Consider the following 16,206-nt stretch of genomic DNA (forward strand, 5'->3'; position numbering starts at 1 on the left):
ATGCCTTGTAATCTGCCCGTCCTGTGCACCTGCTGATGTCGCAGCTATTTTTCACAGAATGGGCCAGTGGCGCAATGGATAACGCGTCTGACTACGGATCAGAAGATTGTAGGTTCGACTCCTACCTGGCTCGAGTATTTTTGCAATCTTTGCCACGTAAGCGAACATATTTGGTCAAACTGTCCAGCTCTTAAACTGGGAAGTACCTTCTTAGTGCAGTAGGCAGCACGTCAGTCTCATAATCTGAAGGTCCTGAATTCAATCCTTAGAAAAGGCATTGATACTTGTAAAGATGTTTTTCTTTCTTTCCATTTCAGCTGCATGCATGCAAAAATCGAGAAGTTTTGCTGCGACAGCACACCAAAGGATTTGATGTCCCTCAGCCTGCGGTGACCTTCAGAAGCAGATGGGCTCACCCACACCTGACACAACTCTTGTGTCTGAACTATTAACTGAGCCAAAAGAACAGTGGAGAATGCAGGCATTGATCCCACTGCCTCACACATGCAAAGTAAGCGCTCTCCCATTTGAGCAAATTCCCCATTCACATCTGGTATTAGCTCCCAGTTTGCATCTGACTCGCCCCTTATCACTTGCCTGCTCGCTTCCACGACCAGCAGAAATCTCCTGCTTCAGGTTGGCCTGCTCCCTGAACACTTTTCATGCTTTGCTCCAATCGACGTTACTGAGCAATAGCAAGCGAGCAAGGGCAGGACTGGAAGCCACGGATATGGTGAAAGACGCCAAGAAGAGCTCGAGCCTGCGGAAGGGAAGCGAGTTGAGCGTAACGTCGCAGCCGCCACGAGCGTGAGGGAGCAAGCGAGAGGCCTGTCTGACTGATGGACAGATGATTCTATTGCCTGAGGCTTTGCCTGAAAGAAAGTGCTGCCTCTTTTCATGCATTGCTGCTCAAAGGCACTCCCTGCTGACACACAGATGCAAGTGTTCAAGCAAAACGGCGAAGGCACTGTCCTGTGCCTCAGCTGCAACATGTTCAGCTGTAAACTGCTCGTCATATTAAGAGCTCTGCCTTCAACGAATTGCCACTTACCACGCACATACATACTTCAAAAGAATGCTCACTGCTTCAAGCCGGCGTGCAACCAACTACCTAAGCACGACTTTGCTTTGCTTTGTTTTCTACTGCACTGCTCCGCTCTCCCACCTGTGAATCGAAGGGATGCGACAGAGGTGCCTCTCTTTGGTGATTGTCTGCCTCATGCCTTGTAATCTGCCCGTCCTGTGCACCTGCTGATGTCGCAGCTATTTTTCACAGACTGGGCCAGTGGCGCAATGGATAACGCGTCTGACTACGGATCAGAAGATTGTAGGTTCGACTCCTACCTGGCTCGAGTATTTTTGCAATCTTTGCATTATGGCTTTGGATGCCACGTAAGCGAACATATTTGGTCAAACTGTCCAGCTCTTAAACTGGTAAGTACCTTCTTAGTGCAGTAGGCAGCACGTCAGTCTCATAATCTGAAGGTCCTGAATTCAATCCTTAGAAAAGGTATTGATACTTGTAAAGATGTTTTTCCTTCTTTCCATTTCAGCTGCATGCATGCAAAAATCGCGAAGTTTTGCTGCGACAGCACACCAAAGGATTTGATGTCCCTCAGCCTGCGGTGACCTTCAGAAGCAGATGGGCTCACCCACACCTGACACAACTCTTGTGTCTGAACTATTAACTGAGCCAAAAGAACAGTGGAGAATGCAGGCATTGATCCCACTGCCTCACACGTGCAAAGTAAGCACTCTCCCATTTAAGCAAATTCCCCATTCACATCTGGTATTAGCTCCCAGTTTGCATCTGACTCGCCCCTTATCACTTGCCTGCTCGCTTCCACGACCAGCAGAAATCTCCTGCTTCAGGTTGGCCTGCTCCCTGAACACTTTTCATGCTTTGCTCCAATCGACGTTACTGAGCAATAGCAAGCGAGCAAGGGCAGGACTGGAAGCCACGGATATGGTGAAAGACGCCAAGAAGAGCTCGAGCCTGCGGAAGGGAAGCGAGTTGAGCGTAACGTCGCAGCCGCCACGAGCGTGAGGGAGCAAGCGAGAGGCCTGTCTGACTGATGGACAGATAATTCTATTGCCTGAGGCTTTGCCTGAAAGAAAGTGCTGCCTCTTTTCATGCATTGCTGCTCAAAGGCACTCCCTGCTGACACACAGATGCAAGTGTTCAAGCAAAACGGCGAAGGCACTGTCCTGTGCCTCAGCTGCAACATGTTCAGCTGTAAACTGCTCGTCATATTAAGAGCTCTGCCTTCAACGAATTGCCACTTACCACACACATACATACTTCAAAAGAATGCTCACTGCTTCAAGCCGGAGTGCAACCAACTACCTAAGCACGACTTTGCTTTGCTTTGTTTTCTACTGCACTGCTCCGCTCTCCCACCTGTGAATCGAAGGGATGCGACAGAGGTGCCTCTCTTTGGTGATTGTCTGCCTCATGCCTTGTAATCTGCCCGTCCTGTGCACCTGCTGATGTCGCAGCTATTTTTCACAGAATGGGCCAGTGGCGCAATGGATAACGCGTCTGACTACGGATGAGAAGATTGTAGGTTCGACTCCTACCTGGCTCGAGTATTTTTGCAATCTTTGCCACGTAAGCGAACATATTTGGTCAAACTGTCCAGCTCTTAAACTGGGAAGTACCTTCTTAGTGCAGTAGGCAGCACGTCAGTCTCATAATCTGAAGGTCCTGAATTCAATCCTTAGAAAAGGCATTGATACTTGTAAAGATGTTTTTCTTTCTTTCCATTTCAGCTGCATGCATGCAAAAATCGAGAAGTTTTGCTGCGACAGCACACCAAAGGATTTGATGTCCCTCAGCCTGCGGTGACCTTCAGAAGCAGATGGGCTCACCCACACCTGACACAACTCTTGTGTCTGAACTATTAACTGAGCCAAAAGAACAGTGGAGAATGCAGGCATTGATCCCACTGCCTCACACATGCAAAGTAAGCGCTCTCCCATTTGAGCAAATTCCCCATTCACATCTGGTATTAGCTCCCAGTTTGCATCTGACTCGCCCCTTATCACTTGCCTGCTCGCTTCCACGACCAGCAGAAATCTCCTGCTTCAGGTTGGCCTGCTCCCTGAACACTTTTCATGCTTTGCTCCAATCGACGTTACTGAGCAATAGCAAGCGAGCAAGGGCAGGACTGGAAGCCACGGATATGGTGAAAGACGCCAAGAAGAGCTCGAGCCTGCGGAAGGGAAGCGAGTTGAGCGTAACGTCGCAGCCGCCACGAGCGTGAGGGAGCAAGCGAGAGGCCTGTCTGACTGATGGACAGATGATTCTATTGCCTGAGGCTTTGCCTGAAAGAAAGTGCTGCCTCTTTTCATGCATTGCTGCTCAAAGGCACTCCCTGCTGACACACAGATGCAAGTGTTCAAGCAAAACGGCGAAGGCACTGTCCTGTGCCTCAGCTGCAACATGTTCAGCTGTAAACTGCTCGTCATATTAAGAGCTCTGCCTTCAGCGAATTGCCACTTACCACACACATACATACTTCAAAAGAATGCTCACTGCTTCAAGCCGGAGTGCAACCAACTACCTAAGCACGACTTTGCTTTGCTTTGTTTTCTACTGCACTGCTCCGCTCTCCCACCTGTGAATCGAAGGGATGCGACAGAGGTGCCTCTCTTTGGTGATTGTCTGCCTCATGCCTTGTAATCTGCCCGTCCTGTGCACCTGCTGATGTCGCAGCTATTTTTCACAGACTGGGCCAGTGGCGCAATGGATAACGCGTCTGACTACGGATCAGAAGATTGTAGGTTCGACTCCTACCTGGCTCGAGTATTTTTGCAATCTTTGCATTATGGCTTTGGATGCCACGTAAGCGAACATATTTGGTCAAACTGTCCAGCTCTTAAACTGGGAAGTACCTTCTTAGTGCAGTAGGCAGCACGTCAGTCTCATAATCTGAAGGTCCTGAGTTCAATCCTTAGAAAAGGCATTGATACTTGTAAAGATGTTTTTCCTTCTTTCCATTTCAGCTGCATGCATGCAAAAATCGAGAAGTTTTGCAGCGACAGCACACCAAAGGATTTGATGTCCCTCAGCCTGCGGTGACCTTCAGAAGCAGATGGGCTCACCCACACCTGACACAACTCTTGTGTCTGAACTATTAACTGAGCCAAAAGAACAGTGGAGAATGCAGGCATTGATCCCACTGCCTCACACGTGCAAAGTAAGCGCTCTCCCATTTGAGCAAATTCCCCATTCACATCTGGTATTAGCTCCCAGTTTGCATCTGACTCGCCCCTTATCACTTGCCTCCTCGCTTCCACGACCAGCAGAAATCTCCTGCTTCAGGTTGGCCTGCTCCCTGAACACTTTTCATGCTTTGCTCCAATCGACGTTACTGAGCAATAGCAAGCGAGCAAGGGCAGGACTGGAAGCCACGGATATGGTGAAAGACGCCAAGAAGAGCTCGAGCCTGCGGAAGGGAAGCGAGTTGAGCCGCCACGAGCGTGAGGGAGCAAGCGAGAGGCCTGTCTGACTGATGGACAGATGATTCTATTGCCTGAGGCTTTGCCTGAAAGAAAGTGCTGCCTCTTTTCATGCATTGCTGCTCAAAGGCACTCCCTGCTGACACACAGATGCAAGTGTTCAAGCAAAACGGCGAAGGCACTGTCCTGTGCCTCAGCTGCAACATGTTCAGCTGTAAACTGCTCGTCATATTAAGAGCTCTGCCTTCAGCGAATTGCCACTTACCACACACATACATACTTCAAAAGAATGCTCACTGCTTCAAGCCGGAGTGCAACCAACTACCTAAGCACGACTTTGCTTTGCTTTGTTTTCTACTGCACTGCTCCGCTCTCCCACCTGTGAATCGAAGGGATGCGACAGAGGTGCCTCTCTTTGGTGATTGTCTGCCTCATGCCTTGTAATCTGCCCGTCCTGTGCACCTGCTGATGTCGCAGCTATTTTTCACAGACTGGGCCAGTGGCGCAATGGATAACGCGTCTGACTACGGATCAGAAGATTGTAGGTTCGACTCCTACCTGGCTTGAGTATTTTTGCAATCTTTGCATTATGGCTTTGGATGCCACGTAAGCGAACATATTTGGTCAAACTGTCCAGCTCTTAAACTGGGGAGTACCTTCTTAGTGCAGTAGGCAGCACGTCAGTCTCATAATCTTAAGGTCCTGAGTTCAATCCTTAGAAAAGGCATTGATACTTGTAAAGATGTTTTTCCTTCTTTCCATTTCAGCTGCATGCATGCAAAAATCGAGAAGTTTTGCTGCGACAGCACACCAAAGGATTTGATGTCCCTCAGCCTGCGGTGACTTTCAGAAGCAGATGGGCTCACCCACACCTGACACAACTCTTGTGTCTGAACTATTAACTGAGCCAAAAGAACAGTGGAGAATGCAGGCATTGATCCCACTGCCTCACACATGCAAAGTAAGCGCTCTCCCATTTGAGCAAATTTCCAATTCACATCTGGTATTAGCTCCCAGTTTGCATCTGACTCGCCCCTTATCACTTGCCTCCTCGCTTCCACGACCAGCAGAAATCTCCTGCTTCAGGTTGGCCTGCTCCCTGAACACTTTTCATGCTTTGCTCCAATCGACGTTACTGAGCAATAGCAAGCGAGCAAGGGCAGGACTGGAAGCCACGGATATGGTGAAAGACGCCAAGAAGAGCTCGAGCCTGCGGAAGGGAAGCGAGTTGAGCATAACGTCGCAGCCGCCACGAGCGTGAGGGAGCAAGCGAGAGGCCTGTCTGACTGATGGACAGATGATTCTATTGCCTGAGGCTTTGCCTGAAAGAAAGTGCTGCCTCTTTTCATGCATTGCTGCTCAAAGGCACTCCCTGCTGACACACAGATGCAAGTGTTCAAGCAAAACGGCGAAGGCACTGTCCTGTGCCTCAGCTGCAACATGTTCAGCTGTAAACTGCTCGTCATATTAAGAGCTCTGCCTTCAACGAATTGCCACTTACCACACACATACATACTTCAAAAGAATGCTCACTGCTTCAAGCCGGAGTGCAACCAACTACCTAAGCACGACTTTGCTTTGCTTTGTTTTCTACTGCACTGCTCCGCTCTCCCACCTGTGAATCGAAGGGATGCGACAGAGGTGCCTCTCTTTGGTGATTGTCTGCCTCATGCCTTGTAATCTGCCCGTCCTGTGCACCTGCTGATGTCGCAGCTATTTTTCACAGACTGGGCCAGTGGCGCAATGGATAACGCGTCTGACTACGGATGAGAAGATTGTAGGTTCGACTCCTACCTGGCTCGAGTATTTTTGCAATCTTTGCATTATGGCTTTGGATGCCACGTAAGCGAACATATTTGGTCAAACTGTCCAGCTCTTAAACTGGGAAGTACCTTCTTAGTGCAGTAGGCAGCACGTCAGTCTCGTTATCTGAAGGTCCTCAGTTCAATCCTTAGAGAAGGCATTGATACTTGTAAAGATGTTTTTCCTTCTTTCCATTTCAGCTGCATGCATGCAAAAATCGAGAAGTTTTGCTGCGACAGCACACCAAAGGATTTGATGTCCCTCAGCCTGCGGTGACCTTCAGAAGCAGATGGGCTCACCCACACCTGACACAACTCTTGTGTCTGAACTATTAACTGAGCCAAAAGAACAGTGGAGAATGCAGGCATTGATCCCACTGCCTCACACATGCAAAGTAAGCGCTCTCCCATTTGAGCAAATTCCCCATTCACATCTGGTATTAGCTCCCAGTTTGCATCTGACTCGCCCCTTATCACTTGCCTGCTCGCTTCCACGACCAGCAGAAATCTCCTGCTTCAGGTTGGCCTGCTCCCTGAACACTTTTCATGCTTTGCTCCAATCGACGTTACTGAGCAATAGCAAGCGAGCAAGGGCAGGACTGGAAGCCACGGATATGGTGAAAGACGCCAAGAAGAGCTCGAGCCTGCGGAAGGGAAGCGAGTTGAGCATAACGTCGCAGCCGCCACGAGCGTGAGGGAGCAAGCGAGAGGCCTGTCTGACTGATGGACAGATGATTCTATTGCCTGAGGCTTTGCCTGAAAGAAAGTGCTGCCTCTTTTCATGCATTGCTGCTCAAAGGCACTCCCTGCTGACACACAGATGCAAGTGTTCAAGCAAAACGGCGAAGGCACTGTCCTGTGCCTCAGCTGCAACATGTTCAGCTGTAAACTGCTCGTCATATTAAGAGCTCTGCCTTCAACGAATTGCCACTTACCACACACATACATACTTCAAAAGAATGCTCACTGCTTCAAGCCGGAGTGCAACCAACTACCTAAGCACGACTTTGCTTTGCTTTGTTTTCTACTGCACTGCTCCGCTCTCCCACCTGTGAATCGAAGGGATGCGACAGAGGTGCCTCTCTTTGGTGATTGTCTGCCTCATGCCTTGTAATCTGCCCGTCCTGTGCACCTGCTGATGTCGCAGCTATTTTTCACAGACTGGGCCAGTGGCGCAATGGATAACGCGTCTGACTACGGATGAGAAGATTGTAGGTTCGACTCCTACCTGGCTCGAGTATTTTTGCAATCTTTGCATTATGGCTTTGGATGCCACGTAAGCGAACATATTTGGTCAAACTGTCCAGCTCTTAAACTGGGAAGTACCTTCTTAGTGCAGTAGGCAGCACGTCAGTCTCGTTATCTGAAGGTCCTCAGTTCAATCCTTAGAGAAGGCATTGATACTTGTAAAGATGTTTTTCCTTCTTTCCATTTCAGCTGCATGCATGCAAAAATCGAGAAGTTTTGCTGCGACAGCACACCAAAGGATTTGATGTCCCTCAGCCTGCGGTGACCTTCAGAAGCAGATGGGCTCACCCACACCTGACACAACTCTTGTGTCTGAACTATTAACTGAGCCAAAAGAACAGTGGAGAATGCAGGCATTGATCCCACTGCCTCACACATGCAAAGTAAGCGCTCTCCCATTTGAGCAAATTCCCCATTCACATCTGGTATTAGCTCCCAGTTTGCATCTGACTTGCCCCTTATCACTTGCCTCCTCGCTTCCACGACCAGCAGAAATCTCCTGCTTCAGGTTGGCCTGCTCCCTGAACACTTTTCATGCTTTGCTCCAATCGACGTTACTGAGCAATAGCAAGCGAGCAAGGGCAGGACTGGAAGCCACGGATATGGTGAAAGACGCCAAGAAGAGCTCGAGCCTGCGGAAGGGAAGCGAGTTGAGCATAACGTCGCAGCCGCCACGAGCGTGAGGGAGCAAGCGAGAGGCCTGTCTGACTGATGGACAGATGATTCTATTGCCTGAGGCTTTGCCTGAAAGAAAGTGCTGCCTCTTTTCATGCATTGCTGCTCAAAGGCACTCCCTGCTGACACACAGATGCAAGTGTTCAAGCAAAACGGCGAAGGCACTGTCCTGTGCCTCAGCTGCAACATGTTCAGCTGTAAACTGCTCGTCATATTAAGAGCTCTGCCTTCAGCGAATTGCCACTTACCACACACATACATACTTCAAAAGAATGCTCACTGCTTCAAGCCGGAGTGCAACCAACTACCTAAGCACGACTTTGCTTTGCTTTGTTTTCTACTGCACTGCTCCGCTCTCCCACCTGTGAATCGAAGGGATGCGACAGAGGTGCCTCTCTTTGGTGATTGTCTGCCTCATGCCTTGGAATCTGCCCGTCCTGTGCACCTGCTGATGTCGCAGCTATTTTTCACAGACTGGGCCAGTGGCGCAATGGATAACGCGTCTGACTACGGATCAGAAGATTGTAGGTTCGACTCCTACCTGGCTCGAGTATTTTTGCAATCTTTGCCACGTAAGCGAATATATTTGGTCAAACTGTCCAGCTCTTAAACTGGGAAGTACCTTCTTAGTGCAGTAGGCAGCACGTCAGTCTCATAATCTGAAGGTCCTGAATTCAATCCTTAGAAAAGGCATTGATACTTGTAAAGATGTTTTTCTTTCTTTCCATTTCAGCTGCATGCATGCAAAAATCGAGAAGTTTTGCTGCGACAGCACACCAAAGGATTTGATGTCCCTCAGCCTGCGGTGACCTTCAGAAGCAGATGGGCTCACCCACACCTGACACAACTCTTGTGTCTGAACTATTAACTGAGCCAAAAGAACAGTGGAGAATGCAGGCATTGATCCCACTGCCTCACACATGCAAAGTAAGCGCTCTCCCATTTGAGCAAATTCCCCATTCACATCTGGTATTAGCTCCCAGTTTGCATCTGACTCGCCCCTTATCACTTGCCTGCTCGCTTCCACGACCAGCAGAAATCTCCTGCTTCAGGTTGGCCTGCTCCCTGAACACTTTTCATGCTTTGCTCCAATCGACGTTACTGAGCAATAGCAAGCGAGCAAGGGCAGGACTGGAAGCCACGGATATGGTGAAAGACGCCAAGAAGAGCTCGAGCCTGCGGAAGGGAAGCGAGTTGAGCGTAACGTCGCAGCCGCCACGAGCGTGAGGGAGCAAGCGAGAGGCCTGTCTGACTGATGGACAGATGATTCTATTGCCTGAGGCTTTGCCTGAAAGAAAGTGCTGCCTCTTTTCATGCATTGCTGCTCAAAGGCACTCCCTGCTGACACACAGATGCAAGTGTTCAAGCAAAACGGCGAAGGCACTGTCCTGTGCCTCAGCTGCAACATGTTCAGCTGTAAACTGCTCGTCATATTAAGAGCTCTGCCTTCAACGAATTGCCACTTACCACACACATACATACTTCAAAAGAATGCTCACTGCTTCAAGCCGGAGTGCAACCAACTACCTAAGCACGACTTTGCTTTGCTTTGTTTTCTACTGCACTGCTCCGCTCTCCCACCTGTGAATCGAAGGGATGCGACAGAGGTGCCTCTCTTTGGTGATTGTCTGCCTCATGCCTTGTAATCTGCCCGTCCTGTGCACCTGCTGATGTCGCAGCTATTTTTCACAGACTGGGCCAGTGGCGCAATGGATAACGCGTCTGACTACGGATCAGAAGATTGTAGGTTCGACTCCTACCTGGCTCGAGTATTTTTGCAATCTTTGCATTATGGCTTTGGATGCCACGTAAGCGAACATATTTGGTCAAACTGTCCAGCTCTTAAACTGGGAAGTACCTTCTTAGTGCAGTAGGCAGCACGTCAGTCTCGTTATCTGAAGGTCCTCAGTTCAATCCTTAGAGAAGGCATTGATACTTGTAAAGATGTTTTTCCTTCTTTCCATTTCAGCTGCATGCATGCAAAAATCGAGAAGTTTTGCTGCGACAGCACACCAAAGGATTTGATGTCCCTCAGCCTGCGGTGACCTTCAGAAGCAGATGGGCTCACCCACACCTGACACAACTCTTGTGTCTGAACTATTAACTGAGCCAAAAGAACAGTGGAGAATGCAGGCATTGATCCCACTGCCTCACACATGCAAAGTAAGCGCTCTCCCATTTGAGCAAATTCCCCATTCACATCTGGTATTAGCTCCCAGTTTGCATCTGACTCGCCCCTTATCACTTGCCTCCTCGCTTCCACGACCAGCAGAAATCTCCTGCTTCAGGTTGGCCTGCTCCCTGAACACTTTTCATGCTTTGCTCCAATCGACGTTACTGAGCAATAGCAAGCGAGCAAGGGCAGGACTGGAAGCCACGGATATGGTGAAAGACGCCAAGAAGAGCTCGAGCCTGCGGAAGGGAAGCGAGTTGAGCGTAACGTCGCAGCCGCCACGAGCGTGAGGGAGCAAGCGAGAGGCCTGTCTGACTGATGGACAGATGATTCTATTGCCTGAGGCTTTGCCTGAAAGAAAGTGCTGCCTCTTTTCATGCATTGCTGCTCAAAGGCACTCCCTGCTGACACACAGATGCAAGTGTTCAAGCAAAACGGCGAAGGCACTGTCCTGTGCCTCAGCTGCAACATGTTCAGCTGTAAACTGCTCGTCATATTAAGAGCTCTGCCTTCAGCGAATTGCCACTTACCACACACATACATACTTCAAAAGAATGCTCACTGCTTCAAGCCGGAGTGCAACCAACTACCTAAGCACGACTTTGCTTTGCTTTGTTTTCTACTGCACTGCTCCGCTCTCCCACCTGTGAATCGAAGGGATGCGACAGAGGTGCCTCTCTTTGGTGATTGTCTGCCTCATGCCTTGTAATCTGCCCGTCCTGTGCACCTGCTGATGTCGCAGCTAGTTTTCACAGACTGGGCCAGTGGCGCAATGGATAACGCGTCTGACTACGGATCAGAAGATTGTAGGTTCGACTCCTACCTGGCTTGAGTATTTTTGCAATCTTTGCATTATGGCTTTGGATGCCACGTAAGCGAACATATTTGGTCAAACTGTCCAGCTCTTAAACTGGGGAGTACCTTCTTAGTGCAGTAGGCAGCACGTCAGTCTCATAATCTTAAGGTCCTGAGTTCAATCCTTAGAAAAGGCATTGATACTTGTAAAGATGTTTTTCCTTCTTTCCATTTCAGCTGCATGCATGCAAAAATCGAGAAGTTTTGCTGCGACAGCACACCAAAGGATTTGATGTCCCTCAGCCTGCGGTGACTTTCAGAAGCAGATGGGCTCACCCACACCTGACACAACTCTTGTGTCTGAACTATTAACTGAGCCAAAAGAACAGTGGAGAATGCAGGCATTGATCCCACTGCCTCACACATGCAAAGTAAGCGCTCTCCCATTTGAGCAAATTCCCCATTCACATCTGGTATTAGCTCCCAGTTTGCATCTGACTCGCCCCTTATCACTTGCCTCCTCGCTTCCACGACCAGCAGAAATCTCCTGCTTCAGGTTGGCCTGCTCCCTGAACACTTTTCATGCTTTGCTCCAATCGACGTTACTGAGCAATAGCAAGCGAGCAAGGGCAGGACTGGAAGCCACGGATATGGTGAAAGACGCCAAGAAGAGCTCGAGCCTGCGGAAGGGAAGCGAGTTGAGCATAACGTCGCAGCCGCCACGAGCGTGAGGGAGCAAGCGAGAGGCCTGTCTGACTGATGGACAGATGATTCTATTGCCTGAGGCTTTGCCTGAAAGAAAGTGCTGCCTCTTTTCATGCATTGCTGCTCAAAGGCACTCCCTGCTGACACACAGATGCAAGTGTTCAAGCAAAACGGCGAAGGCACTGTCCTGTGCCTCAGCTGCAACATGTTCAGCTGTAAACTGCTCGTCATATTAAGAGCTCTGCCTTCAACGAATTGCCACTTACCACACACATACATACTTCAAAAGAATGCTCACTGCTTCAAGCCGGAGTGCAACCAACTACCTAAGCACGACTTTGCTTTGCTTTGTTTTCTACTGCACTGCTCCGCTCTCCCACCTGTGAATCGAAGGGATGCGACAGAGGTGCCTCTCTTTGGTGATTGTCTGCCTCATGCCTTGTAATCTGCCCGTCCTGTGCACCTGCTGATGTCGCAGCTATTTTTCACAGACTGGGCCAGTGGCGCAATGGATAACGCGTCTGACTACGGATGAGAAGATTGTAGGATCGACTCCTACCTGGCTCGAGTATTTTTGCAATCTTTGCATTATGGCTTTGGATGCCACGTAAGCGAACATATTTGGTCAAACTGTCCAGCTCTTAAACTGGGAAGTACCTTCTTAGTGCAGTAGGCAGCACGTCAGTCTCGTTATCTGAAGGTCCTCAGTTCAATCCTTAGAGAAGGCATTGATACTTGTAAAGATGTTTTTCCTTCTTTCCATTTCAGCTGCATGCATGCAAAAATCGAGAAGTTTTGCTGCGACAGCACACCAAAGGATTTGATGTCCCTCAGCCTGCGGTGACCTTCAGAAGCAGATGGGCTCACCCACACCTGACACAACTCTTGTGTCTGAACTATTAACTGAGCCAAAAGAACAGTGGAGAATGCAGGCATTGATCCCACTGCCTCACACATGCAAAGTAAGCGCTCTCCCATTTGAGCAAATTCCCCATTCACATCTGGTATTAGCTCCCAGTTTGCATCTGACTCGCCCCTTATCACTTGCCTCCTCGCTTCCACGACCAGCAGAAATCTCCTGCTTCAGGTTGGCCTGCTCCCTGAACACTTTTCATGCTTTGCTCCAATCGACGTTACTGAGCAATAGCAAGCGAGCAAGGGCAGGACTGGAAGCCACGGATATGGTGAAAGACGCCAAGAAGAGCTCGAGCCTGCGGAAGGGAAGCGAGTTGAGCGTAACGTCGCAGCCGCCACGAGCGTGAGGGAGCAAGCGAGAGGCCTGTCTGACTGATGGACAGATGATTCTATTGCCTGAGGCTTTGCCTGAAAGAAAGTGCTGCCTCTTTTCATGCATTGCTGCTCAAAGGCACTCCCTGCTGACACACAGATGCAAGTGTTCAAGCAAAACGGCGAAGGCACTGTCCTGTGCCTCAGCTGCAACATGTTCAGCTGTAAACTGCTCGTCATATTAAGAGCTCTGCCTTCAGCGAATTGCCACTTACCACACACATACATACTTCAAAAGAATGCTCACTGCTTCAAGCCGGAGTGCAACCAACTACCTAAGCACGACTTTGCTTTGCTTTGTTTTCTACTGCACTGCTCCGCTCTCCCACCTGTGAATCGAAGGGATGCGACAGAGGTGCCTCTCTTTGGTGATTGTCTGCCTCATGCCTTGGAATCTGCCCGTCCTGTGCACCTGCTGATGTCGCAGCTATTTTTCACAGACTGGGCCAGTGGCGCAATGGATAACGCGTCTGACTACGGATCAGAAGATTGTAGGTTCGACTCCTACCTGGCTCGAGTATTTTTGCAATCTTTGCCACGTAAGCGAATATATTTGGTCAAACTGTCCAGCTCTTAAACTGGGAAGTACCTTCTTAGTGCAGTAGGCAGCACGTCAGTCTCATAATCTGAAGGTCCTGAATTCAATCCTTAGAAAAGGCATTGATACTTGTAAAGATGTTTTTCTTTCTTTCCATTTCAGCTGCATGCATGCAAAAATCGAGAAGTTTTGCTGCGACAGCACACCAAAGGATTTGATGTCCCTCAGCCTGCGGTGACCTTCAGAAGCAGATGGGCTCACCCACACCTGACACAACTCTTGTGTCTGAACTATTAACTGAGCCAAAAGAACAGTGGAGAATGCAGGCATTGATCCCACTGCCTCACACATGCAAAGTAAGCGCTCTCCCATTTGAGCAAATTCCCCATTCACATCTGGTATTAGCTCCCAGTTTGCATCTGACTCGCCCCTTATCACTTGCCTGCTCGCTTCCACGACCAGCAGAAATCTCCTGCTTCAGGTTGGCCTGCTCCCTGAACACTTTTCATGCTTTGCTCCAATCGACGTTACTGAGCAATAGCAAGCGAGCAAGGGCAGGACTGGAAGCCACGGATATGGTGAAAGACGCCAAGAAGAGCTCGAGCCTGCGGAAGGGAAGCGAGTTGAGCGTAACGTCGCAGCCGCCACGAGCGTGAGGGAGCAAGCGAGAGGCCTGTCTGACTGATGGACAGATGATTCTATTGCCTGAGGCTTTGCCTGAAAGAAAGTGCTGCCTCTTTTCATGCATTGCTGCTCAAAGGCACTCCCTGCTGACACACAGATGCAAGTGTTCAAGCAAAACGGCGAAGGCACTGTCCTGTGCCTCAGCTGCAACATGTTCAGCTGTAAACTGCTCGTCATATTAAGAGCTCTGCCTTCAACGAATTGCCACTTACCACACACATACATACTTCAAAAGAATGCTCACTGCTTCAAGCCGGAGTGCAACCAACTACCTAAGCACGACTTTGCTTTGCTTTGTTTTCTACTGCACTGCTCCGCTCTCCCACCTGTGAATCGAAGGGATGCGACAGAGGTGCCTCTCTTTGGTGATTGTCTGCCTCATGCCTTGTAATCTGCCCGTCCTGTGCACCTGCTGATGTCGCAGCTATTTTTCACAGACTGGGCCAGTGGCGCAATGGATAACGCGTCTGACTACGGATCAGAAGATTGTAGGTTCGACTCCTACCTGGCTCGAGTATTTTTGCAATCTTTGCATTATGGCTTTGGATGCCACGTAAGCGAACATATTTGGTCAAACTGTCCAGCTCTTAAACTGGGAAGTACCTTCTTAGTGCAGTAGGCAGCACGTCAGTCTCGTTATCTGAAGGTCCTCAGTTCAATCCTTAGAGAAGGCATTGATACTTGTAAAGATGTTTTTCCTTCTTTCCATTTCAGCTGCATGCATGCAAAAATCGAGAAGTTTTGCTGCGACAGCACACCAAAGGATTTGATGTCCCTCAGCCTGCGGTGACCTTCAGAAGCAGATGGGCTCACCCACACCTGACACAACTCTTGTGTCTGAACTATTAACTGAGCCAAAAGAACAGTGGAGAATGCAGGCATTGATCCCACTGCCTCACACATGCAAAGTAAGCGCTCTCCCATTTGAGCAAATTCCCCATTCACATCTGGTATTAGCTCCCAGTTTGCATCTGACTCGCCCCTTATCACTTGCCTCCTCGCTTCCACGACCAGCAGAAATCTCCTGCTTCAGGTTGGCCTGCTCCCTGAACACTTTTCATGCTTTGCTCCAATCGACGTTACTGAGCAATAGCAAGCGAGCAAGGGCAGGACTGGAAGCCACGGATATGGTGAAAGACGCCAAGAAGAGCTCGAGCCTGCGGAAGGGAAGCGAGTTGAGCGTAACGTCGCAGCCGCCACGAGCGTGAGGGAGCAAGCGAGAGGCCTGTCTGACTGATGGACAGATGATTCTATTGCCTGAGGCTTTGCCTGAAAGAAAGTGCTGCCTCTTTTCATGCATTGCTGCTCAAAGGCACTCCCTGCTGACACACAGATGCAAGTGTTCAAGCAAAACGGCGAAGGCACTGTCCTGTGCCTCAGCTGCAACATGTTCAGCTGTAAACTGCTCGTCATATTAAGAGCTCTGCCTTCAGCGAATTGCCACTTACCACACACATACATACTTCAAAAGAATGCTCACTGCTTCAAGCCGGAGTGCAACCAACTACCTAAGCACGACTTTGCTTTGCTTTGTTTTCTACTGCACTGCTCCGCTCTCCCACCTGTGAATCGAAGGGATGCGACAGAGGTGCCTCTCTTTGGTGATTGTCTGCCTCATGCCTTGTAATCTGCCCGTCCTGTGCACCTGCTGATGTCGCAGCTAGTTTTCACAGACTGGGCCAGTGGCGCAATGGATAACGCGTCTGACTACGGATCAGAAGATTGTAGGTTCGACTCCTACCTGGCTTGAGTATTTTTGCAATCTTTGCATTATGGCTTTGGATGCCACGTAAGCGAACATATTTGGTCAAACTGTCCAGCTCTTAAACTGGGGA

At 49.5% G+C, this 16,206-nt stretch overlaps 13 non-coding genes across 13 annotated transcripts; all 13 read left to right on the forward strand.

Moving 5' to 3' along the window:
* The first annotated feature begins 60 nt into the window (after positions 1-60).
* On the forward strand, positions 61-133 carry trnar-acg (transfer RNA arginine (anticodon ACG)). The gene has a single exon. It is a non-coding gene; the product is annotated as a tRNA-Arg (tRNA).
* Positions 134-1,279: 1,146 nt separating this feature from the next.
* Positions 1,280-1,352, forward strand: trnar-acg (transfer RNA arginine (anticodon ACG)). The gene has a single exon. It is a non-coding gene; the product is annotated as a tRNA-Arg (tRNA).
* Positions 1,353-2,515: 1,163 nt separating this feature from the next.
* On the forward strand, positions 2,516-2,588 carry trnar-acg (transfer RNA arginine (anticodon ACG)). Its single transcript has one exon. It is a non-coding gene; the product is annotated as a tRNA-Arg (tRNA).
* Positions 2,589-3,734: 1,146 nt separating this feature from the next.
* On the forward strand, positions 3,735-3,807 carry trnar-acg (transfer RNA arginine (anticodon ACG)). Its single transcript has one exon. It is a non-coding gene; the product is annotated as a tRNA-Arg (tRNA).
* Positions 3,808-4,957: 1,150 nt separating this feature from the next.
* On the forward strand, positions 4,958-5,030 carry trnar-acg (transfer RNA arginine (anticodon ACG)). Its single transcript has one exon. It is a non-coding gene; the product is annotated as a tRNA-Arg (tRNA).
* Positions 5,031-6,193: 1,163 nt separating this feature from the next.
* On the forward strand, positions 6,194-6,266 carry trnar-acg (transfer RNA arginine (anticodon ACG)). Its single transcript has one exon. It is a non-coding gene; the product is annotated as a tRNA-Arg (tRNA).
* Positions 6,267-7,429: 1,163 nt separating this feature from the next.
* On the forward strand, positions 7,430-7,502 carry trnar-acg (transfer RNA arginine (anticodon ACG)). Its single transcript has one exon. It is a non-coding gene; the product is annotated as a tRNA-Arg (tRNA).
* Positions 7,503-8,665: 1,163 nt separating this feature from the next.
* Positions 8,666-8,738, forward strand: trnar-acg (transfer RNA arginine (anticodon ACG)). The gene has a single exon. It is a non-coding gene; the product is annotated as a tRNA-Arg (tRNA).
* Positions 8,739-9,884: 1,146 nt separating this feature from the next.
* trnar-acg (transfer RNA arginine (anticodon ACG)) lies at positions 9,885-9,957 on the forward strand. The gene has a single exon. It is a non-coding gene; the product is annotated as a tRNA-Arg (tRNA).
* A 1,163-nt stretch (positions 9,958-11,120) lies between these two features.
* On the forward strand, positions 11,121-11,193 carry trnar-acg (transfer RNA arginine (anticodon ACG)). Its single transcript has one exon. It is a non-coding gene; the product is annotated as a tRNA-Arg (tRNA).
* A 2,399-nt stretch (positions 11,194-13,592) lies between these two features.
* Positions 13,593-13,665, forward strand: trnar-acg (transfer RNA arginine (anticodon ACG)). Its single transcript has one exon. It is a non-coding gene; the product is annotated as a tRNA-Arg (tRNA).
* A 1,146-nt stretch (positions 13,666-14,811) lies between these two features.
* On the forward strand, positions 14,812-14,884 carry trnar-acg (transfer RNA arginine (anticodon ACG)). Its single transcript has one exon. It is a non-coding gene; the product is annotated as a tRNA-Arg (tRNA).
* A 1,163-nt stretch (positions 14,885-16,047) lies between these two features.
* trnar-acg (transfer RNA arginine (anticodon ACG)) lies at positions 16,048-16,120 on the forward strand. Its single transcript has one exon. It is a non-coding gene; the product is annotated as a tRNA-Arg (tRNA).
* Positions 16,121-16,206: the final 86 nt, after the last annotated feature.

Source organism: Pristiophorus japonicus, chromosome 1, assembly GCF_044704955.1.
Source record: "Pristiophorus japonicus isolate sPriJap1 chromosome 1, sPriJap1.hap1, whole genome shotgun sequence".
In the NCBI taxonomy this organism is placed as follows: Eukaryota; Metazoa; Chordata; class Chondrichthyes; family Pristiophoridae; genus Pristiophorus; species Pristiophorus japonicus.